At 33.8% G+C, this 26,201-nt stretch overlaps 1 protein-coding gene across 3 annotated transcripts in view; it reads left to right on the top strand.

Moving 5' to 3' along the window:
• Positions 1–26,201, top strand: part of EcR (Ecdysone receptor) — a 310,735-nt gene that overhangs the window by 25,229 nt on the left and 259,305 nt on the right. For all 3 annotated transcript variants that reach the window (XM_074113808.1, XM_074113805.1, XM_074113809.1), the window contains exon 2: positions 21,602–22,014. The gene's annotated coding sequence lies outside the window, so the exon portion shown is untranslated. The remainder of the gene's footprint in view (positions 1–21,601; positions 22,015–26,201) is intronic.

Here is a 26,201-nt window from a genome sequence, read left to right as displayed (position 1 = left end):
GTCCAATACAAAATATGACAGCTTTGAAGAATCTGATGAAATCTGGCAATAAGTTTTTACATGTGCGAGGGGGAGCTCGTGTACGATATCGATGATCATACTGGTCCATTGACAATAAATTGACAATCTCATCCGCCACCAAGAAGTTCGTCTTAACTTGAGGAGGCTATATTTTCAAAAACTAGGGTAAATAAATTTGAAGCTAGTCTTAAAATGAACTCTTTGCGTTTTATCACTTGTTAATGTGGTAAGCATATCGCTGAGAGGCCAGGATTCTGGTTTAGGTCCCAATCGACCCCAATCGATGAACACTGAGCAATCGCTGGATAGCAATCAAATCAAGCCTTCTTGATACCTTTAATTAAGCAAAAACGACTGTCTTGGAAAAACTACACCTCTTGTACAAAAAAAAATTGGTAGTTATTTTCCTAGAACCACAAAGGGGTTTTCAAATTATGCCTCTTTCCTTTGTTGTATTAACTAAATCCCCTGAGCAGACTATTTCAGAAAACGATAGAAATGGCTAATTATTTACCACAGTTGCAATTGCTGAGTTAAGAGTTCTTTGGCATGTTAAGACCAAAGGAAATCATGTCGCGAAGAAACCAATTAGTTGGAAAAAAACAATCCTCGACTTCGAGATACGGAGGTACTTTAAGCCGTTTTGGCTACAGTGCCTTGAGAATAGTACCCGCCTCGCGTCTCCATTAATAAACAGTGAGGGATTAAGTGTTGCTAAAATCCTGAGTTTCAGAAAAAAAAATCCTTGAAACGGAAGTAGCATTTTACTCAATGAATTTTACAGTTGTGGATTCCTTGAACATGGGTACTACGATTTTTACAAAATTATTATTCAATAAAATTCTTTAAATAATTTAATTTTTCTTTAATAATTGTATAAGAAACGTCCTCCTAAGATTGTTTAATTTTATATAAATAGGTCCAGCCAAGAATCGGACTCTGTGTAAACAGAAAAGAAAGAAAAGAGATTTGGGTCGATTGATTCACTGGGTCGACCTAAATAAACTGGCCTCAACCACCTTCTCACTCTGGAAATATCCCAGCGGAAATAGGTGCTGCGAACTCGCTCTGGTGGTGGCTGGAGCCGAAGATGGGACAATATTTCTCACTCTTTTTTCTCTAGTTCCGCTCCAATTTGTAAGCCTGGTATAAAACAGTCGATGTTCTTTTAGAGATTGCCTAGAGCATTTTGCTAGAACGTTTTTTTTTTTTTCTTCTAAGTGTTTTGTTGCGCGTTTTGTAAGAAGGATGATATAGTTTTGTGTGTGCGTACGTCCACAACGCAAACCACCACACTGTGACCTTCTATGTGGCGGCGGCGACAGTCTGGAGGGGTGGGGCCGTCCTGGGGGTGTCCCAGATCGCGCTATATACATACTGCGCATGCGTTCACATCGATCCACCGACCCACTTCGACGGTATAATACCAGCAAGGACGATCCAACGTACCCCCGTGCCTTCCCCGGAGGTAGAGCGTCCGTCCGGGCGGCCTGGGAGGTGGTAGAAAGAGTGGTTGGTGTTGTTGGGAAAGTGGAGGAAGACGCGGGGGCGTCTGTCCAGGGTCGAATAACTCTTCCCTCTTGGAATGCCGCTTCAATACTACAGGCTTACCTTTCCAACGTTGGCCTCCCTCGCTCAAAGAGGGAGAGACAGGCACCACTACCTTAACACACTGATCTCAACATCAGGGTAAAGGTCAAAGTGGACGGTATTTCCTCCCGCGTCCTGACTGTCTCATCTGGACAGCGCATACATTAAATTCTATCCCAAACCTGGTATGAAAAAGAAAAAGGCATCCAAAAAATAAATCTGGTGCGAAAATTCACACAATTTTCTCTTAATTTGGAAAAGAGGAAACAAATTTTTCCCAAGTTGGATGTTTTCCAAAATTACTCTTTTTCAGGCAGTTTCTGTGCGATTTACTCTAGCACAACTGTCTTTCCGGACAGTTTTAATTCCAGTAAGACGAAGTATTGCAATCGATTCAAATTTCCCATATTAAGTACGTATTTATCGGAAATATCAGTTTAAGCTCCTCTTAATCCCCCCAAAAAAGGTATTTTATTAAATATTTAGGTCTTTAAATTGGGCCAAACTGAAAATACTCAAAAATACTAGAAGCTTAAATTAAATATTAGTGTTAAGTGCTACAGCCGGAAATGATAATGAGCTTTTGAGCTAAATCTGCCGACGGAAACACCACTTTGCTAAATAGATTGTTCTTTCATTTAAAAAAAAGAATACTTTAAAACTGTCCGGTGGTATTAGAGTTGATCGTCAAAAAGTGCACGAAAAACGTAACGTTGAAAAACACACAACTTTAACAATTTTTTTCTCTTTATCCATAAAAGATAAAATTCCCAAATTTTCTTTGAAATATATAACATATCTTCTTGTGTAGGGGTAATTTTTTACAACATGACAGATTAAATGGATCTCGAGAAAACGTTAAAATTGTGATCGCTTGTTGTTACTTTTTTTTTTTTTTTTTTCTTGTAAACAACGCAGGGCCTAAACGTGAGAACCGATTTTCACGTCTGAGGTGTTGTTTGATTCGGAATTTTATGTAGATGTGCCTTTCGGGGGTCTCAACCCTGTTCATTATGTGGAAGAAGAGTTAGCCCCATGTATGTAAAAGCCCCATCTAAAACTGATAACTCTGTGAATATTTGCCCGACTTTGATGAAATTTGGAAGGATGAAGGGGGTTCAGAGCGCTTTCTACATAAGATTAAAGTACCCTGCTCTTACACCACCTACTAAGTGGAAGTATTGCTAGCATATCAAATTATAGATCCTAGGATCGATTTGAAGAAATTAGCAACCGCTATGTGCACCTGCTATAATATTTGCATTAATTAAAACCTAGATCCTATAGTAATTGGAGAGTGATTGAGATGTGAGAGATTCTATTTACTCTGATTAGTCTCTTCTTTCTTATAGTCTGATAATCTGCATATTGCAGTAACTCGTCAGTATGGTGAGAGTAAATGGAAAATAAATTATGCGACTGAACATCACTGAAGACTTAATATGTACAAGAAAAGATTCCTGATTATTCAACAATTGAATTAGAGATAATCGATAACTGTAGTCTTCTTTTCTTTTTTTGCATACATTACTCTTGTCGTAACTTCCGGAACTGATCTCCATCTATTGCTCTAAAAGAAAGTTTTGTAATCTCTGCTTAAATAATTGTATGATTAATACTTTTCTCCGGAAATGGTTTTTTAAATGAAATTTTAATTTTTAAACCTCCGAGATTTCTTTGGGCGATTTATCCCTGAGCTTTAATGTATTTTTTGATTTGGCTGGTCATCAATGGTTGAATCCATTAAAAATACAAAATTAACATTCACTCTCTCAAACTCAACTGCCAATCAGTTTGCATTATTTCAATGATTTCAACCAATCAGGGGGTAATTACAGCATTATTAAGACATTGTTCTGTATTTCAATCGATCAACTTTCCAGCTAAGGCCAATATTTGAATTAATCATGACGTAAAGATTAAATAAATAATAAATTTAAATCCACCCAAGGAAAACATAAAAAAACTATAATTACAATATTTAAATATTACTAGACGAGAGAATATAACAATATTTAAAACTTTTAATGCATAATTGGCCCTTAGAATTTGAATCTTGACAGCTGTCAGCACCAACCGGTTGGTTACAAATCGTGAAATATTTTAATTAATACATTAATATTGAGGCATCAATATTTTGAAAAGGATCAATTTTTGTTTTGAACGTCACAAATTTAAATTAGTAATTTTCTTGTCCCAATCACTTTAAAATATTCCTAAAAATAAAGAAAGGTCATTTCAATTTATTTATTTATTTTTTATAATTTAAGCTTCTTTTTTTACGAAAACTGTAATTTTAAGGCAACTACTTACTACAAATCATAAATTTAATTACGTAAACTGAGGAAGTCGTGTGCGTCTTCAGTCTAGAATTTGGGCCAAACTATTTTTGCTTTTTACAAGAATTGTGTAAGATCTATGTCCTTTGAAATTCTGTTCAGAAATCTGTTTAATAATGTAGACATCTGAACTTTTAACAGTAATTTTTATTATTATTATTTATTGTATACTGTCTGAACAGTGTACAGTACACTGATGTACGACGAATAAAATAGATCGCAAAGATGAAAGTAACACCTCATTGAAGAACAAATAAAGAAGTTCACTCCCCATTGAAGTACCATCCTAACTAGATATTTGCATTATTGTATGAGATGTGGTCTCTAGGCCACTTGCGCTGCTGAGTGACGCCTATGTTTCTTAGGAAGAGTGGGTAAGATGATAATGAGGATACCCAGGGGATTGGGCATAGGATTAAAACTGGAGTGGATTATTGTTTGTATCTAGATACAGAGTTAAATTGGAAACGAATGGGATATTGAGATCATTATGGATGGTAAGGTTGAAGAAAATAATAGGGATCTCTTGTGATCCAGCGGAGGATTTTGGATTTGAATGACTAGATGCCAATATTATAGCAGGTGCACATAGCGTTGCTATTTTCTTCAAATCGATTCTCAGATCTATAATTTGATATGCTAGCCATACTTCCCCTTGGTAGACCTAAACTGCTTTGGACTGATGGAGTTGCCCAGGACGCGAGGAATATCCTCGGACTGCGTAACTGGATGGCGGCCGCTAGAGATAGAGACGACTGGCGGAAGCATGTTGAGGAGACCAAGACCCACATCACTGGGTTGTAGAGCCAGGAAAGAAGAAGAAGAAGAAGAAGAAGCCATACTTCCCCTTAGTAGGTGTAAAAGCAGGGTACTTTAATCTTACGTAGAAAGCGCTCTGAACCCCCTTCATCCTTTCAAATTTCATCAAAATCGGGCAAACATTCACAGAGTTATTAGTAACAGTAACCTTAGATGGGGCCTTTACATATATGGTGCTAACTCTTTTTCCACATAATGAACAGGTTTGAGACCCCCGAAAGGCACATCTACATTAAATTCCGAATCAAACGACATCTCAGACATGAAAATCGGTTCTCACGTTTAGGCCCTGCGTTGTTTACAACAAACTAAAAAATGGTAACAACCACAATTTTAACGTTTACTCGAGATCTATTTAATCTATGTCTGGGAATTGGGAAAGGCTTGGGTTGAACCTTCATAGCCCCTTTCAGTCCAGACAGATCGAATAACTGCCCAGTAAATCAGCTCTTTTGCTTTTTTTTTAGGATCAATTTGGTGTTAATTTGGTTTCCCCCCCCTAATCCCTGAAACAGTTTCATCCATCATTTGGGGACAGATTAATAAGTTTAGCGTCGAAATTTCGACTTCACTTATTTTAACCGTCTCGCACTTTATACTTGTTGTCTCAAAATAGTAGTGTCTTTGACTATATCTTGACTTTACGTTCTCTCATCTACTTAAGACTAGGGGTTACCATACGTCCCGGTTTGGCCGGGACTGTCCGGATTTTAAGCACTTGTCCCAGCGTCCCAGCAGGTTGTTAAAGTGTCCCGGTTTTTAAAGGTTAAAAAAAAAAAGAATTGAATATTTGTTAAATATAAAGAAATCGTTTGCTTGAGTGTAACGTTGGTGCCTCATTATTTTGTAAAACTAATCTAAATTTGAAATGTAGTAAATTTTATGATTTAATTAGAAATGACGAAAACTTTCTAAAAAAAGTACAATCTTCTGAGAAATACTCTTGTACAAGTAAATAATACACATATATTACTACTATTAATATGTAAGTGCATTTTATTATATTTTTATATTGAGAGTGGGGATTTAGACTTCAAAGTGATCAGACGTATGTAATTTGCTCTGTATAATTTGTGTAATTTTTTTAGTGTTTCTTGGAAGTTTCAAACAGTTATTTTTTGTCATTGTAAACTTTGAATACCGTACTATAGTTTTATACTATTAAAAGTGGCATTTATAAAAAGTTTTAAGCGAAAAAAAGAAAAGAAAAAAAGGGAAAAGAAATATTATCTTATTAAGTGATTATCAAAGTTCACAGACTTACCAGTAACATGAGCAAGGTGGGGGAGTCTACTACTGGAACTGGTGAAAATAGTGGGGGTACTGATGTAAGTAGTCTTATCTTAGATAGAATTACTGCTCTGCATCAAGACGTCTCGAGACAAATTTCTGAGATTAATACGAAAAATAAAGAACTAAATGATAGTATTCAAACATTTAAAGATGAAATTAGAGTAAACCTAGGTAATATCAGAACCGATATTAAGAAAATAGATAAAGAAACAACTGCCTTACGCCGAGAAAATGAATTTCTGAAGAAAAAATTGTCTGAATTACAGGCTTCTCTTAGTGAAAACGTTCAGTTTACTTCTTATAATAAAATTAGAATATCGAATGTTCCCTTGCAATTAAATGTTGACATTGAAGAACTAATTTTGCGCATTAAAACTGTCCGGTAGGACAGTTGTATAAGGGTTGATCGTCAAAAAGTGCACGAAAAAGCGTAACGTTGAAAAACACCCAACTTTGACAATTTTTTTCTCTTTTTCTACTAAAGATAAAATTCCCAAATTTTCTTTAAAATATGGGGCAAACCCTCCTTTATAGCTGTAATTTTTTTGCAACAACCCAGATCTAATAGGTTTCGAGAAAAAAGTTGCCGAAAATGAGCAAAAACGGCTTTTTCAAAAAATGTTCTTGTTCTTGTTCTTCTTCTTGTTGTTGTTGTTGTTGTTGTTGTTGTTCTTGTTACCTTTTTTGTAAACAACGTACAGCCTAAACGCGCGAACCGATTTTCATGAATGAGGTGTCATTCGATTCGGAATTTTATGTAGATGTGCCTTTTGGGGGTCTCGACCCTGTACATCGAATGGGAGAGGAGTTAGCCCCCTATCTAAGATAATTAATTTTGAATTTCAAAAAGAAAAAATACAAGATTTCTATCGTCCTAAAATGATAAATGAAAATTTTAAACCACCCATATTGTTTAATTTCATAAGAATTGTTGATAAAAAGGAATTTTTAAACTGTTATCGGAGATATATAAAAAATAAAAATAAATTAACATTTGATAAAATTATGGGAAATGAGGAAACGTCTGAAGTTCACACATCTGAAATTTTTATTTCTGAACACATGAGCCCAAATTTATACAAATTATTTAGAACTTTAAGAGAATATAAATTCCAGGGCACATTAAAATATGTGTGGTTCAGAAATAATAGAATTTGGGTAAGAAAGGATGATGGAACACCAAGTTTGTTGATAAAATCGAAAGATGATTTTCATAAATTTCTGGCTGTAACACCTTCTTTAACTATCCATGACTATTCGGATGACGAAGAAATAGAGACTGATAAATCTGAGGGATCGAGGACAAGTGTAACAAGGAAAAGATTGAGGAGGGCTCCTAATCAATTGCGTTTACGTCCTTTTTTACAAGAAAGAGCCACCACTCAAGAGGAAAAAGGAAAAAAGTGATATATGCTGATGGTACAACTGTAAAATTTGGCTTTTGGAACATACATGGATTTAACAATTTTTCTAATTTGTCTACTTCGGAATTTAATCAGTTGCTTGATATGGACATCTTGGGTTTTTCTGAGACATGGCTGACCACTTCGGACCTGAAATTTGCACTATTAACTACCAACTATGACTGTTATTGCAGAAACGCTAATAAGCCGTCAGGTAAAGGTAGACCCAGTGGAGGTTTAATGATTTGTTTGAAAAAAGGTAAATTCTCTAATGTTAAAATTTTGGTGTCTACTAACTGGCTTTTGTGTGTATTAATTAAGTATAAGGAAGTGTATTTGTGTGTAGGAATAGTTTATTGGCAACCCGGATCATTACATGATTCAATTATAGATTCTTTTTCTTTCGATTTATTTAACATTTATTCTGAATATGAAAACTGTTATGTAATAATTGGTGGCGATTATAACTCTCGTATTGGAAATTTAAATTCTTTGGACAATGATATTTTTATTAATTCTAATTTGTCCGGATTTAGAAGTTCATTGGATGACGTTATCAATAAAAGAGGGGTAAAATTGGTTGAATTAATGGAATCTTATGGTATGATCTGTTGTAATGGCCGATCGCGTAGAGATAATAAAGGAAGTTATACCTATATGGGTAATCAAGGTATGAGTGTCATAGATTATGTATGGATCTCAGCTAGTTGCCTAAATAACGTAATCGATTTTAATATTGAAAATGTGTCAGATATTTCAGACCATTATATGTGTATTCTATTAATAAATTTTTACAGTGATTATAAAAGTAATGTAGAAGAATATAAACATGAATCTAACACTGTTTACGTACACAACAGGTCAATTGAAGCTATGTGTTTGTTTAATGAACTTTTAGAATCTTATTCATATCTATGGTTTGATGCTACTTTTGTTTGCTCGCCAACGAGTCTTTATAATTATTTTTGTTATATAATTCAACATACAATGTACGAATCTGGGGCCCTGAAAGCAATAAAATTTAGATCTAATAATTCAATTAAAAAAGATAAGCCATGGTATAATGCTGATTGTTACGCGTCCAAAAAAGAAGTAATTAAATTATATAAAAACTGTTGTAAAACGTCTTTTAAAAGTAAAGATTTAATTAATTTGTATAGACAAGCCAAATCTTCATACAAACAAGTAATAAAACAATCTAAAATATACTTTTTTGAAAATGTTAAATTAAAACTTAGAAACATAAATAACCCTTCTGAATTTTGGTCAGCACTGAAACAATTCGAAGGTAAACATTACACTGAATGCCCAATATCGGTTACGGAATGGGAAGTTTTTTACCAAAATATTCTCCCCCCTAAATATAATAATGAAATAATTTTTTTTACATTTTACCATCCTGAATTGGACGACCGAATAACGTTTGACGAACTAATAGACAGTATAAATAACAGTAAATGTGGTAAGGCAACTGGATTTGATCTCATTCCAAATGAGTGTTTTAAATCACTTAACTCATACTGGATTTGCTTTCTGTTGGATCTTTTCAATCGTATTTGGAGCTGTGAGGATTTTCCTAAAATGTGGTCTCTTATAAAAATGAAACTGATTTATAAAAAAGGTGATCCCAAAGATCCAATGAACTATAGAGGCATAGCTATGTTCAACTCAATTACAAAACTTTTTACATACATAATTTATAACAGAATCTCTAAATGGATTGAATCAAGAGGTTTATTACCTGAAGAGCAGATGGGCTTTAGAAAAGGAAGGGGGTGTAGAGATAATATATTTACTTTATCGTCCGCAATAAATATACACTTAAGGTTAGATAAAAGGAAAGTGTTTGCCACTTTTGTCGACTTTAAAAGAGCATTCGACTCTATTCCGCATAGTAAATTGTGGCAAAAAATGTATGAGGCGGGTATAGGTGGTAAGTGTTTGCGGTTATTAATAAATCTTTATGATTCAGCCTCCATAAAAATTGCAGATAGTTCGAATGAAATCCCCGTTTCGGAAGGAGTGCTTCAGGGTGAAATATTAAGCCCTCTCCTTTTCTCAGTTTATACTGCGGGAATTATTGAATACTTTGATAAATTTAACTTCAAGGGAATTAACCTTGGGGTAGAAAAGGATTTACACATTTTAATGTATGCGGACGATTTAGTGATGCTCTCATACTCTGCGATAGATGCCCAGTTAAAACTTAATTGCCTCTCTAAATATTGTGAATTAAACTCTCTCACTGTAAATTCCGAGAAAACAAAAATTGTAATATTCCATAAAGGGGGAATATTAGGCAAAACAAATAATTTCTTTTACAATAGCTCTAAAATTGAAATTTGTAAGTCTTTTAATTATCTGGGAGTAAAATTTGCATCATCGGGGAAATTTAGACAAGTAAGCTTATCGTTTCTATCGAAGAATGCCATTGCCAGTCAAAGAGTTAGAAGGTTATTAGGATCGTGTAAGTCTGACTCTTGGGATGCAAAGAATAAGGTGTACGATTCGTTATCTGAAAGCGTGTTGTTGTATATGTCTGAAATCTGGGGATTACAGTATGCTAATGTTGTAGAAAGAGGACAATTAAAATTTTTTAAAATGTTGTTAAGCTTGCCAGTCAATACTCCAGATAGTTTTGTTAGAGTTGAGACGGGACGCTCCCATGTTATATGTAAAATATTAAAACGAACTCTTCGATGGTGGAGTAAATTACTGGAAATGTCTGAGGAAAAATTGCCCAAACAATGTTATAATAAATTATTGCAAATAATAGATTTTAAAAGTGTTCCTTTTAATTGGGCAAAAGATGTAAGGGTAATTCTAAGAGAACTTGGAGCCAAAAATGTATGGGATTGCCAAAATTTGGACAGCGAAAACTTGAAGAGTCTCATTGACAGTATAAACAATCATTATTTAAGTAAAGATATAGAATTTATATTAAACTCTTCATTTAATAAATACTTTCGTAGAGTCAGTAACCTTGGAATACCAGAAGCTTATCTTTATTATAATATAAATTTCTGTAAACTTAAATTGATCTCACAATTGAGAATGGCAGGTAAAAAATACTCTAGGATTGTTGTAAATAGGGAGAGAATACAATTCAATAAAGATGTATATTGTAGATGTTGTGGTACAGGTGAGAAAGAAGATCTGCCTCACTTTCTGCTTTATTGCCCAGCCCTTTCTCCCTATAGAGCAATATACCTGGACAAGTACATTACAAGTAATAATATGTTGGACAATCTTGAATGTATGCTATCTGATTTAGATATTAATAAAATTAACAATGTATATCTATTTGTAATTAATAGTTTAAAATTTATAAAATTCATGTTGACATGAGATAGTAGAAAATCATTTTATCTGGAAATAATTAAGTTATATATTATGTTTTATGCTGTCTTTTTTCACTATTGTCAGATCAGTATTCAAAAAGCTTTGATCTAAATTTGTTTATTTATGAAAGATATTTAATTTGATTTTCAATGTTTACATTTTTTTTATTTTTATTTTTTTTGTAACAGTTGATATTTTATTTTATATTCCCACTCACTTGCTATGAATGTAAAATTCTAAAAGCAATAAAGATATATATATATATATATATATATTTTTATATTTAATTCCTACATTTTTTGTGATTTTTTACGATATACGTTTAGTTTTGTGACACTCAATAATATTAATAATTTGTGATAGCAAAATATTCATATAAGTGTAAGTTATACTTTATTAACAATGAGAAAACTCTAACTAATTATACTATTTATTTATTTTATCTGACTGTCCCGGTTTGGCGTAAAAAATATATGGTAACCCTACTTAAGACCACTACTTATTAAAGATGGATAGATTCAGTCAAAAAATAGTAAACCAAAAATTAAACTATTTAAAAAAAAAATTGTTACAATAATTTCAAATTTAGTAAAAAATTTTACGCCCCCTAATTTTTTATAATTATCAAAATGCATGTATGATGCAATTAATCATTATCCCAATCGTGTGGGCTGAATCTAAAAGTGATTAAAATACAGAAGGCAGTGCTTTGTCGGGTTTTGTGTGTGTTTGTTGGTGAGGGGGTGGTGGTAAGGTAATCATCCGGAGGCGGGGGAGGAGGCAGAGGTGTTACTGACTTTGACCGGCTTGACCCGCTTGGTTTGTTGTACACACTGTCACCATGGTTACCCTCAAATACTTATATACATACACTTCATACTTACCCAGACACGCTATACTTCAAACGTCACACACACAGAGATATATATGTATATTTCCGCTCACTGTTAACCTCTTTTTCCTTGTATCCTTCCTTTAGAAACTCCTTTTTCTTTTTTTCTTTTTGGCTCTTTTAATTTATTCCATTTCTCTTCTTTTCTATATGGAGAAACAGTTCATTGACCTAAATAAGTAATCTATAAATATTTCTCTTATAAGGTGAGAGAAAAATTTGGCGTGAAGACTCACTTTCTTTTTCTCTTTTGACTTTCTCTTACTCAAGGTTCAAAGTCACAATTTCTTTTTCAAACTAGGAAAGTTTAAGTTATTGCATATTTAATTCTAGCCAACCTAAGATAGAATCTGTCTTTCACAGAAGTATCCCCATTATCGAATTTGACGTTAAAAAATATTATTATTATAAAAATAAAGTTATAGATGTTTTTTCATAGTCACCACTGTACAGTTTAAAAAAAAAAAAAAAAATCGACGATACTATCCATTAAATTGGCACTTCCGGTTTTAACTCGATTTTCATGAAATTGGAAAAATTCTGTACACAAATTTGAATCTTATTTGAAGATTATACCGGTGGCTGCAATAGTTTTAATTAGATTAGATTAGACTAGGGCGGCCTCAAGGCCTACGCCACTGCGACCCCTTTGGATCTATTGTGGCTCGCCTTACTTTAAAGCTCACCCTCCTTGAAGACCTGTCCTTTTAATCAGACTCTTAATGCTGGAGAGTGACTCTTGGATAAAGCTTACAGGCCTTGGTTTTTCCTTCCCGAGAAGTAGCATCCTTAGCCACACAAGTCCCTCACACTGACACAACACGTGCAGTGCTGTTTCCTCCTCCTCTTCCTGACAGAACCTACAGAGGCTATCATCTGCCAGGACCAACGCGATGCATGTGTTTTCTGAGCCTGCAGTGGCCCAGTTAATAAGCCTACAATTATCCTTATAGCCCCACAGGGTCTTGACGGATTAATTCTGCAGTCAGCCTTGGTCGAATAGCCTTTAATAAACTCCTTCGCCTTTATCTGCCCCCGTGGTGGCAAGCCACCACTCTTGAGACCTACTCTGCACCCATAAGTTAATGGTCGCAGCCTTAACACACTTCGGAACCCCAAAACAGGGCTGCGGGCCAACGAAGTGTCCCGCAGAGCCTTCCCCGGCCAATAAAACTGCCCTTATGCCCAGAATGACCAGGTACCCAGACTAGAAAGACCTTATTTTGGTCACTAATTTCCTTCAGGGAACCCAGACAGTCCCAAAACCAGCCTAATAGTTTTAATGATGAAATTATTTGTTGTGATCTATGTAATTTAGAGGGATCTAATAATGTTTTTCATTTTCTTATTAGTTTGCCCTATAATTGAAAATATTTGAAAGAAATATATAGATATGAATTAACCCAAGAGTATTATCTTTATATTCTCAGTGATTGTTTTGTTTTATTTCTTTTTTAATTTGGCTTAATAAAGATATTATTATTATTATTATTATTATTATTATAGATATGAATTTGAAATCTAATTTATGAAAAGAGAACAGAATTTACTAGTTTTAAATGACATAGAAAAATAATTATTAAACTAAGGATTCAAGGATTGGCGAGGAATCGGTCAAATAAAAAACAACAACTCGTCTTTTTGCCAACGTTTCGGCAAATATATTGCCTTCTTCAGGGCGTGTCTACGCGGGTTGGTTGAGCTACAGAAACTTAGCAAAAAGACGAGTTGTTGTTTTTTATTGGACCGATTCCTCGCCAATCCTTGAATCCTTAGTTTAATAATTTACGGTCACGAAGCCTATATATTTAAAAAATGAATAATTTATTGTAAAGTTCAATTTTGATGCACCCATCAAATAGTGCTCCTTCAAACAGGTTGCATGGGTTCAAGTATCCTAGTGCGTGTGCGTGTATGTTGAAGTAACAGGAGAATGTGCAATTAAATTCCCACTCTTATTGCTTCCATTATCCGGGTCAGTTCAGAATTGTTGTAAATAGCTGGGGGTAAAAAAAATACACACACAGGATATTTTTACATTAAAAATGAAAAGGAAAAAGCTAGTGTGATTATTTGAAAAGAAAATGTAAATAAAACGAAAATAGGAAATGAGGAAAAAATTGTAGCGGTATGTTGTATATAGTAAGCGGAAAGAAAAGTGAAATCGTTTTCTTTTATAAATAGGAAGCGAACTGGCGAGCTGCAGCGCCGCGAAACTGATGGCCTACAAGTGGCCTGACCATGAAGTCGTCTCACCTACTGAATTAATTTCTAGACACGTCTTTCTCAGTCTTAGCCTTCTTTCCGGTCTTTTTCTTTAAAAAAATATCCAGTCTACAATTGAATCTCATTAGTTTATACAATTTTTGGAATCGTTTTCCTTGAAAACTAATTAATCTATGCTATTACGAAAAAATAGACTTATAAATGAGGATATGCCTGATATTTTAAAGAAAATTTGGGAATTTTATCTTTTATAGAAAAAGAGAAAAAAATTGTCAAAGTTGGATGTTTTTGACGATCAACCCTACGGACAGTTTTAATAATTGTCTTTTCCAAATCATATATTGCTGCCTCTGAGTTGGTTGAACGTAGGGGAGTTAAGTTAAATTTACGATATTACAGGAAATGTCCTTTTTTGGAGTTGTAGTAGCTCCTCAAAATGTGGTTTAATTTTTGAATAAAATATTTTTTTTAAAAAAAGGAGTAAAATCTCAGGAAGCTGACACTTTGTGTTTTAGCTCGATTTATTTACTTTGTCGCGAGCCGATCTTCTCTTCAATCTCCTTGGAGGATTACCTTGGTAAAGCGGAAGTGGGCAGGTGTTCAGTTTAAAAGATTAGGATGAGCTGTTATAGAAACTTGTTGTTTTTCAAAAGGGATTTTTGAGGAAGTTCATTATGGTTTGTATGCTATGCAATTTCCGGTATCAGGAATCAATAACATTTTACTTTACATAAACTGGGCGAAATAATTAAACATGTTCCATTTTAAAGGGTTGAAGCGCCTGTATCTCCCCCATTGCATTCATCATAGAATCACCACCAACAGATGTACGCGGCTCTACATGTTGCAACTATTAACTGGGAACTCTACCAAAACACGTGCAATCATAATAACTCTAGGCTAGTTACGTATATCCGGATTTTTGTTTCGTATGTGTGTGTGTGAACACGTAACTTCTCTGATCGCAGTTTACGTACAGTTATAACTTACAATTTAGTCTCGCAGAGACGTCAAGAAACCGGAAGAAGTGGGTAGTCCACTTCCTTTTAGGGTGGCCTAATCCGTGAGGTTAATGTTTATTGTAACGATGCTTTCAACCAAGAAACTTTGCTTTTTGAAAACGACCACAAATAATAATTAGCAGCATTACATAATTATTTGTTGGAATTTTTTTTACCCCTTTCCCCTTTACGTATGTTAACCGTAAATAAATATTGAATGAGTAAATTATCTATTTAGCTAGCAGTGTGATAATGTATTAGTTATTATCGTGTAGGCGGTGGTTATAGGAGGTTGGAGGGGGGGTAGAATTTTCCCATTTTGTTTAGTATTTTCATTTCTAGTTCAATAACCTCTTATTTTTTTCTTTTTTTTTTCTTTTTGTTCTTAGAACGTCCACGTTTCCTTTGTATACAATCATTAACTATTTAGTAGGTTTCGTATTTTAGGCTTTCAATTCAATTTTACAAGGTCAAGTTTCTAAATTGGAGGAAACGGCCATAGACCCGATAAGAAAATATTTGAAAATACTTAAAATTTTAACTAAATAAAGGAATTGTTTAGCTAGACCAGGGATGGCAAACTTTTTTGAGACGTGGGTCAAATTTTGTTCATTTTTATTTTTAGTACATAGCTCTTGGGTCACTAATGCCCCATTTGCACAAGAGTTAAGTTTAAAAAAATTTTTAACTGAATATTTTCATAACTAATCATTGAAAATACAAGTTAACCTTACAAAAGTGTGTTTTATCTGAAGAAAAATCTAAATATGGTTATTTGCTTTGGGTGGTCGATTTTTTTTTTACAAACAAAATATGTACAAAATTATACATTTTATTTGATACTAGCTGTACCCGTTCACACGTTGCTGTGCTTGAACAAAAAGGAAGTTTTGATACCTCAAACATAATTTATTAATGATCAAATGTATACAATACATCGAAATGAAAATCTGTATACAGGGTGATCCATTTAAAACGCACCAATCGCTAATAACTTTTTAGGAATGCGGAATTTCGAAAAAACCCACGAAGTAAACTATATGTTTTTTTTGTTTAGTTCTCAAATTTTCCACCCCCCTATGCTGTATCTTCATTTTTGGGGGAGTTACGCCCAAAAACCCGATTGGGGTTTCATAAGGACCGCTGGTTTTGACAATGATTATGAAAACTACATAAAAAAAACTGTGAAATATGCCATAAATCCCGTTTCGATATCCCTAATATTTGTTAAGATATTTAAGATCAAAGTTACTATTTTATCTATTCGTGAACGGTTTTCAATATTAATTTTCCACCAGAAATACACGTTTTGGGAGGTCCTCTGATTGCAAAAAATGTTATTGGTGACGCAAAGAACAAAAATAATAATAATTGAAGATTTTAAAACATGTAGTGTCGTGTAATGGTTGTGGGTGAATCAGGATAAATTTGTTTTATCATCAAATAAAAGCAATCATCACATCATTTTAATGCACCCAGTATGCAAGACTTCTTGACCCATGATTACGGTAAGAATATCTTGCCAGGGATGGGCGGGTGTTCGTCTAGTGATCAAAAGCGTGGCTTTGTAAGTGGGAGATCCCCAGTTCGAATCCCGCGTATGTAGTCATTCTTATTACTTAAAAAATCATAATACTTTTTTTAATAAAGTCTAGTCATAGGCGGGATTCGAACTGGGGATCTCCCACTTACAAAGCCACGCTCTTGATCATTAGACCAACACCCTGGCAAGATATTCTCGCCGTAATCATTGGTCAAGAAGTCTTGCATACTGGGTGCATTAAATTGATGTGATGATTGCTTTTATTTGATGATAAAACAAATTTATTCTGACTCACCCACAACCATTACATTACACTACATGTTTAAAAATCTTCAATTATTATTATTTTTTTACTTTGTGTCACCAATAACATTTGTTGCAGTCAGAGGAGCTCCCAAAACGTGTATTTCTGGTGGAAAATTAATATTGAAAACCGTTCACGAACAAATAAAATAGTAACTTTGAGCTTAAATATCTCGACAAATATTAGGGATATCGAAACGGGATTAATGGCATATTTCACAGTTTTTTAATTAGTTTTCATAATCATTGTCAAAACCAGTGGTCCTTATGAAACCCCAATCGGGTTTTTAGTCTTAACTCCCCCAAAAATAAAGATACAGCATCGGGGTTGGAAAATTTGAAAACGACCGAAAAAAACATATAGTTTACTTCGTGGGTTTTTTTCGGAATTCCGCTTTCCTAAAAAGTTATTAGCGATTGGTGCGTTTTAAATGGATCACCCTGTATATAATTAACAATAAAATTATCCCTACATCTTACAAATAAATTTGATGGTTTTCTAACTCGTGAACACCCAACGTACAGCTGTCCATATGAGAAGCATGGATTTATCAAATTTAATCCACATACTTGCAATGATTATCCCTGTGCTTTGTTAATGGTCATTGCAAAGGCTAGTCGTACAGGAAACTGTAGACGTTTGAATTCAAATTGAGTATCCGTTGGTATCATGGGAATGCGTGGTAGTAGTACTACATGTTCCGCTTGGTGTTTTCTATTTAAAATGGTTGCCTCAATTATGTTATTCATTAATTATTTTACTGATAGCCTAGACCCATTGCATAGTCGTGGTGGATTTATATTTTGTAGATATATGTCTCCCAATCAGGGAAACCAATTTTCAAAGATAAAATTTGCGGTGGCATTCCTGGTAGATCCAATGAATTTAAAAATTCTATTGGATAATTAACTGATTCATCGCGATTGACAACAGTATCTATGGAAACAATAATTGAAAAAGTATAAATAAAACGACTCAATATTTTACTTACCTTATATTTTGATTTTTATTACAACTGTTATTATGGGTATGTTATTTTTTACAAAAAAAAATTAAAAAACCTTCCCGGGGATATACCTAATAATTTCCCAAATTTTCACGGCGATTGTATGTATGATTTTTGAATCTATCGAGTACAGACAGACAGACATTCATTTTTATATATATAGAAGAAGATTTGTAAACACTTTTGCTTTATTTCAAATACTACAAAAGCATTTGTCTTCATTTGCGTTTTAGTACTATAATGATCACACTAAAGGTTATAGTTAGCATTTAAATTGCTTTTGTGTCCAATGCGTGATTGAAAGAAAATACAGATAGAATATAAATTATCCACCACAATTAGAAAATCTAAATCAACCCGCGTAAACAAACAAATGGTTGCCTAGCAATTGTGGGTCAGTGAAAAAGCTTGCGTGGGTTAGTGTCACGACCCGCGGGTCATACGATAAGTTCGCCATCACTGAGCTAGACTAATAAGAGAAAGAAATTTCCTTAGATGTTCGACATTTTAGACTGCTCTGGTTTCCTTCTTCAGGGGCTTGTTTGTGGAGAAAGAGATAATGGGAAAAGAGACAAATAAATAAATAAAAAAAAAAAACTACTGCGCTTTATCAGGGTATCTAAGTACACGGTATCTGAGAAAAACGCATTTTTCCGGAAAAAGAGCTTCACCAAAAAAAAAAAAAGAAGAGAATAGTTCAAACAAAAAAATTACATTATTTTCTCTTATTCTAAATTCCTAAGATTTTCTTGAGACGTCGATTTCCTTTTTGAAATAAATTTATTTTTAGAAAATTACAGTTGGAAAACAGTTTGTTAAAGTGAAGTGACTCTTTTTTCTTGGAGGGAAACATATCTCCTCTAAAAAAAAGAATTTCCCAACAAAAATGAATAAAATAAAATTTATTGAATAATACGTTTTTATATAAAGGTATTTATGAAGTTTAATTAAAATAATCTTGAGATCAAATTAACCTTGGGCTTTACTTAGACCGAAGACTTTCTTGGAACCCCCACACTAGACTAAAAAAACAGAACTAAACAGACGCTATCGACTACTTAAAAGACTCTTAAGACGACAGATCAAAACTCTCTCTCTGGGCAACAAAAGACTAATTTATACTTCTATTTTAAAACCCATCTGGGCGTATGGAATAGAGCTGTGGGGTTCAATCAAACACTCCAATCTCCAAAGGATTCAGTCCCTTCAATCTAAAATACTTGGAACTATTGTAAACGCTCCATTTTATGTCTCCCAACCTGGACTATACACACTGAACTTAAACATTCCTTTTATCGCCCAAGTCGCTGAAAACACGATACAGAAAACTCCACTTCATCCTGCAATCTCATATAAATCTTCTAGCTCCGAATCTTTCTTCTGGAACTCTTCCTGACAACCCGAGAAGATGCCTTAAGAGACAGTGTGGCCTCGTGATCTCCTCTCAAGTAAAGAGAGTGGACTAATACTCGTATTACAGTTTTTTTATTCTGACGCAGTCTGCATGAGGGAATGCACCCATCGTAAGATTTGGAAATGTTTTGTGAGTCTGTCCAGGGATGTTACAAAAGCGAAGAGGATGGTGTATGCCATCTTACTATTCCTTAAGGATCTACCTCTCATTTCAAATAGCAAGTCTTAAAATATCCAGCCGGTACTCAGTATATTTCTAACTTCTACACCTAGGTTAAATAAAAAACCACCAATTAGGTAACTCCCAAGTCCTCCTAAGAAGTACCAAATAAAATATACGATTTCCCTACGCTCCTGTATAATGTGAAGGGTTCCAGTTTAAAAATAAGTCTTATGAAGGTCAATCATGTTCTTTTTTATTATTATTATTATAATTTTTTTCTTTTTTTCGAATAAACTTCTACCAGCGGATGCCCATATATTGGCAAAAGCCGTATTATACTTTGTTGAATTTAAGGCAGTAAACATGTGAATATAACATGAAGGCGAAATAAATATACTCACAGGACTTCCTTCTTCTGTTCCCAACGTACAAACATATAAATTTCTTTCAAACTCAGAACTTTGGGTAAAAATTTAATTCTAACCAATCCTACTCAAAGTATTACCCTTAATCGAATTCTTTTTTGTTCTTCGAAATTTTTTGTAAAAGATTCAAGCTGAACTTTATAAAAATCTGGTTTTAATTAAAGAAATAAAAAAGGTACTATCAGTTCCACTTAACTTTTTTCCCATTAAAATATTTTTTTTTTCCGTTTTTTCGGAGTAAGAGTGCTTTAGGGCTCCTCTTTAAAGTACCATTTAATAGCAGTACCCCAAGTATTGTTACTACGGATTACAGTATCCGCACCAATTCCCAGTTCCCCCAGAAAATCCGGTGTGAGTCCAAAACTTGTGAACAATCAGTGGGATTCGTGTGAATGTTTAAACATCATAAATCCCTATTTATGTGAATTGCTTCTTCCAAGCCAATCAATGTGCCAGAACATAATTTATAATGCTATAAAATCAAAGTTGACTAGCAATAATTATTTCAATCATAATTACATTTTTTTTAATTTAATTAAAACAACTGCAGTCAAAGCGTAGTAATAAAATGCTAAAAATAGATACACAATTTCATTAATTGAATCAAACAGTTATCAGATTCCTTTTTTTTTTTTTACAAGAATTTCAAGTATTTTGATTGGATACTGAATTTGTTGTTTTTGGTTGTGTTTATCTTTCGATTTTGACTTGAAGAACTGTGAAAGATTATTTTGGAAAGCATTTAACATTCAAAAAAAGTGTGACTAGCAGTGGCAACCTCCTAGCCACTTCTGCAGTTGGTTTTTTTTTTTTTTTGGAATAACTGCGCGTATCCATAAATCACTAATCACTGCAAAAAACTATCAAACTGGTATTTCCCTTCCTGCGATCAAAAAGGCTACTTATTTTATTTATTTTTTCTACCATACAGCTAACTTCAAAGCTTATTCCTTCCTAGGATATTTGATCTTAACTATGTAACTTCCTATCCACAAGTATATTTGTTAATCAAATCTTCAACAGGTTTCAGGGCATAGACATTATTAGAAAAGATGATGTCCTCGTATCTAAATGGCGCCCTCAAATTTTTTGTACAGCGAGATGAACAGCTCATCTCTTCCATTCTTATACAGTGGACTTTCCATGACACATGTTTAATATCTTCCTCCTCCTTACACTTTTCGCACAACGGAGTAGCTCGTTTACACCGATTCGATGTAGGTACGACCCGCAGACTGCACATGGTTCGCTCTCAATCTGCTAATTGTAGTAACCAATCTTTTGTTCATGCCTTTAAACCAAGGACTCCAAAAGTCTTACAAAGATAGTTGATATGATTTGGCCTAACTGCACTAACAAAGCTCTAGCTCATCTACACTTTGGCATTTCATTCAATCTGTTCCATTACTATCTGAGGAAATGCTAAAAAAACAAAGTTGGTAGATAACTTTCAAAATAGATACATGGAGCTAAAAAACCAGGTTTGTTCTCAATGCAACATACGTAAGGATCTAAACGAAAACCTACCGCTAATTTAGACGTGTCTTAATGATTCTCGAAACAATAATTAAAAATTTAAGTTTAAACTGTAGCAGTTAACAACATGGTTTTTCTTTAAAAAGAAAAAGAAAAAAATTGTTTTTCCGAGTAAACCCATTATCAAGAAATAGTTGTACGTGATAATTTTAACTACGATACTGATAATCTTTATATATGTACGAGTATATTCATGTTTATAAATAAACCAACTTATACAATTGTTTTAACTTCATAATTATTAATTATTATTTGATTTTCATAATATATTTTTTATTTTTTCAGGGAAACTGATGGAGATGAAGATTATAGAATATTCTGTGAACAATTTCTTAGTGGAAAAACTTTAAAAAAAATTGAACCAAAAAAAAAGAAAACTCCAGAATTGTGGCTAAAAAATCTTTTTTAAACTCACCTCGCCCTTCGAATTGGTAGTTTTCCAATTTGTGAAAAATAGTTTTCTTCTTCAACGGTTATTTTTTTTGGGGTTTTTCTTAAAAAAAAAGTTCGTTTAGTTTATCCGAATTTCCAAATAATAAGATCGTTAATTTTCTCATTTTCTTTTTATAGCTTGAGTGATTGTTTTTTTTTTAACAAAAAGTGCGAAATTAATTGAGTGTTTTCCCAATCATTTGTGAAACAATCAACTTTCCGCATCATCATTTTCCAAATATTGTTACGCAGTCTGACTATTCAAGGTGAGTTTTTCCAAGTTTTTTAGTTTTTTGCATGTTTTATTGTCCATTAATTGTTGTTCATTACTTTTTGGTGACTGATTTATTGTATCAATTGGATGGAAAAATAATTGCCATTTCAGCCATGATACATTTATTCTGCCGAGCTTTCGATCTAGGGACTAGGTCATCTTCAGGGCTAGTTTACAAAGTAATATTTTTACATTACAGGGTCCCTGAAGATGATCTAGTCCCTAGGGTCGAAAGCTCGGCAGAATAAATGTATCACGACTGAAATGGCAATTATTTTTTCATCCAATTGTCCATTAATTTAAAATATTTCATTTTTTTTTTTAGATATAATTTTGCCAAAAACGTTTTGACAATTACATTTCGAACAGATCGTGTAATAAATATTTTATATCATCTCGTGTTCATTATGATCCTCTAAAGAAGGTTAAGATAGTGCTGAAGTACATTTCAGCTGATGAGAGAAGGTTGCACATAGGAGATCCCGGGTTCGAATCCAGCTGTTGGCTTCTTAGATTTTTTCAATCTTCCTCCCAACCGGTGCTTTTCAAAAGGAAATTTGTAATTTCTTGTCGATTTAATGGCAATTATTTAGAGTATCAACGGTGCACAAATTTTTTACAAAAATGCACTTTTGGTAAAAATCAGGGTTTCGCAAACTTTTTTTTGCTCAATTTTATAGATTAGATATGGTACTAAATTCTACACTTACTTTGATTAAAAATAGATAATCTTTTACTATCCAGTCAATTTCAATTACAGTTCGATTAGAAAATGGAACAAGGTTTAAGAATAGATTGGGAGTTTTTCTTTTAGCTATAATTAAAAACCAAAAAAAAAAGGGAAAACAAAAGTTTAAATTCAATCAGTGAAAGAACCAATTTAAAACCAAAAAAACTAAAAAGGGTCCTTGGGATTTAGATAAAGGATAAAGGAGTTTGGTATTTACATAGGTCGATTCTAATATAGTTAATTGCCCTGTTATATCGATTATTCATTTATAGACAGTTGTGGAGAAAGGGAAAAGCTGTGTGTGGTTGAACTTTAGCCATAATTTAACACTTAGCTTTATTAAATTAATTACAAAAATAAATTTTTCAAATTCAATCAATAAACAATTACCTAAATAAATTTATTTGAATTATTCAGACGAGTTATAATTGTTTTTATTGGGTCTACACACACACACTTAGCCTAGCTCCATTTTGATTTGGTGATGAATTCTGCACGGCCACCTATAATTGTCGTGTCTCCCCATTTGGCAGGTGAGTCTCTGCAATACTCCCTTCCAAGTAATTTAGGGAAATTTGAGGAGAAGATTTCGAATAACTGAGGGATGTCTAATCTCTGGAAACGTTACGATTGTAGGCTAGACCCGCAAAGTTAAGATGTATTGTTGGTTAGTGGTTCCGATTACCCCGGTCTAGGATTTGGATTTTATTTAATGTTTAATATGAGAAATTTATAGTAAAGTATGTTAGGCGGTTACAGGCTAGACACGCAATGCTAAGATGTATTGTTGGTTTAGTGGGTTCGATTCCCTATATCTAAGTCTTGGATTTTATTTAATGGTTAACATGAGGAATTTATAGTAAAGTATGTTAGGCAGTTATAGGCTAGACCCGCAAAGCTGAGATGTATTGTTGGTTTAGTGGGTTCGATTCCCCCGGTCTAGGAGTTGGATTTTAATTAATGGTTAATATAAGAAATTTATAGTAAAGTATGTTAGGCGGTTACAGGCTAGACCCGTAAAGCTTAGATGTATTGTTGGTTTAGTGGGTTCGATTCCCTATCTCTAAGTCTTGAATTTTATTTAATGGCTAATATGAGAAATTTACAGTAAAGTATGTAAGGCGGTTATAGGCTAGACCCGCAAAGCTTAGATGTATTGTTGGTTTAGTGGGTTCGATTCCCTATCTCTAAGTCTTGAATTTTATTTAATGGCTAATATGAGAAATTTACAGTAAAGTATGTAAGGCGGTTATAGGCTAGACCCGCAAAGCTAAGATGTATTGTTGGTTTAATGGGTTCAAATCCCCTGGTTTAGGACTTGGATTTTATTTAATGGTTAATATTAGGAATTTTACAGTAAAGTATGTTTGTTAGTCTCCTCTTTCCAGGACACCTAATTTGTTAGTTTGACCTAAAGCGCGCCTAAAAAAATAGGTATTACTTTACTTTTTCTACTTCCTGGAGCAAACTCATACCTCCGCCCAATTTCCTATAACAGAATTCTTGTAGGGCACATTCCCCTTGTAAAACGTAGCAATACCCAGGCTTCAGCTAAGCCTCAACGCTCCCCGGATATTCTAAGGATGGCTCCTCCAAGTCGAAAGGGAACTAAGCTTGCCTAAGGAAGTTCTAGCAAAAGAGGGGAGTCGTAGGTCTGATATTATTTTGTGGGTATCCTGTACATTCTTCTCCCACAAAGCTCCTCCTAGGATATTACGAAATTGGACTTTAAGTCCTTCTAAAAAAGAGTATCCGACTCCTCAAACACTTGTAAACTAGCCACATTCTTTTGAGGAACCATTGATATCGAATAGCCACTTCTTAGTCCTTCCAAGTAGGACATATCTAGCCCCCATTTTCTGGCAATCTTCGGAGAATATCAAGGAAGGCGCTTTAACATCTGAAATCTTTAGCTCCTAATGGCCATTTCAGAGCATCGCCGGGTTAACAATATCTCGTTAGTTTCTACAAAAAAAAGAAGAGTTTGGGTTATATATTAAGGCATTTCTGCTGGTTTGGTTTACTAATCATTTCAACCTTCACAAATTCCCACCATTGTTATAAATAATTTTAATTTTTCTATAAAAAGAATAGAACCGACAGAAATGAACAATGCAGACCAAGAAGAATGTAACTATATTTATTGTGTTCAAGCACCCCCGTTCCCATGGCTACGATTTCCCATTTGACGTCATCGTCATTTATCACTCGTCCTTTTTGCTGTCCAGTCTCGTGAGTTTTTCTTTTTTCCAATTTTCCGTTCCTTTTTTTACTCCTGCTTCTTTCCACTCATTCATTCATTCAATCTTCTTTCAGCTCATTTATCTCACATCTCTTTATAAATAGTGATGTCTGTATAGACATTTGTCTCGGCCGTTATTTGAACTTTTTCTGTTATAGATGTGAGTCAAGGTAAAATTTCTTTTTGTAGTAATTAAAAATAGATATTGACTCAAATACCAGCCTTGACTTTCTATTAGTTTTTTCCCTTTTTTATATAAATTATATAAATACTTTATTGAAAATAAAGACGCTCTAGTTAATCCGCTTTGATTTAACCACTTAAGGTTTTAATTTGTTTTATGAAGCAAAGCAACTTTGATGTTCAACGATTTCCTATATTACATTACTAAGTACATAAGAACTTTTATTTGATTTATTTTTCCATGTCAATTCGTATAAAGTAATTTAATCAAAGGAAAACTATAGAAAACTTCTTCAGTGAACTTGGCGCCCCTCCGGGCTATCCCAGCCCAACAACACGAACAACACTTACACACATAACTATTACACGATATACGTACTGCAGAACTAGTCAATGGGTGCTAAACTATTAAATTCAGAAAATCCACCGGCGTACTTTGAACGCTTTCAGAACATAAAAGCTTGAAAAAACCAAAAACTAATTTAGGAGGATGTACGACTTTTTCAAAATAATCTCCAGAGTTTTACGGAATTTCCTTAAAAGGTTTCTAGCGAGCTGTGACGTCAGATTTCAACGTTACCAATTCATATTACTTCATTTAGTAGAGTCAAAGTAAATATTTGAACTTATAAATGTGATAATCAGATTTATTATTTAAATAAGTTAGGCGTCCCAGTAGCAGAATTGAAACCCGCAATGCTAAGATGTATTGCGGTACTAGTCTATATTCCCAGTCTTGCATTTTATTTAATTGTTTAATATGACCCTTATTTTTTTCTCTTCCTAGGAGCTTCTTACAGCTCACTGTCCGGTGATGGACAGTGTTGTCTGTAACGAGAGAACACTGTCCGGAGGCCGGCAGTGCACTGGAAAAAGCTCCGGGAGCTAATAATCTCAGCTGTTGATGCGCCCCCCCCAAAAAAAATCCTAATTAGGTGGACCAACTGCCTGCCTAAAAAATTAGGCATTACCTTATTAGTTATGTGCAATTGAATTTAGTATACAACTTCACAGAAAATAATTA

This window comes from Rhodnius prolixus, unplaced genomic scaffold (assembly GCF_049639745.1).
Source record: "Rhodnius prolixus isolate KJV_2025 unplaced genomic scaffold, Rpr scaffold_7, whole genome shotgun sequence".
Lineage (NCBI taxonomy): Eukaryota > Metazoa > Arthropoda > Insecta > Hemiptera > Reduviidae > Rhodnius > Rhodnius prolixus.
Note: the sequence above shows the minus strand (reverse complement) of the source record. Positions and strands in the feature narration are given on the sequence as shown.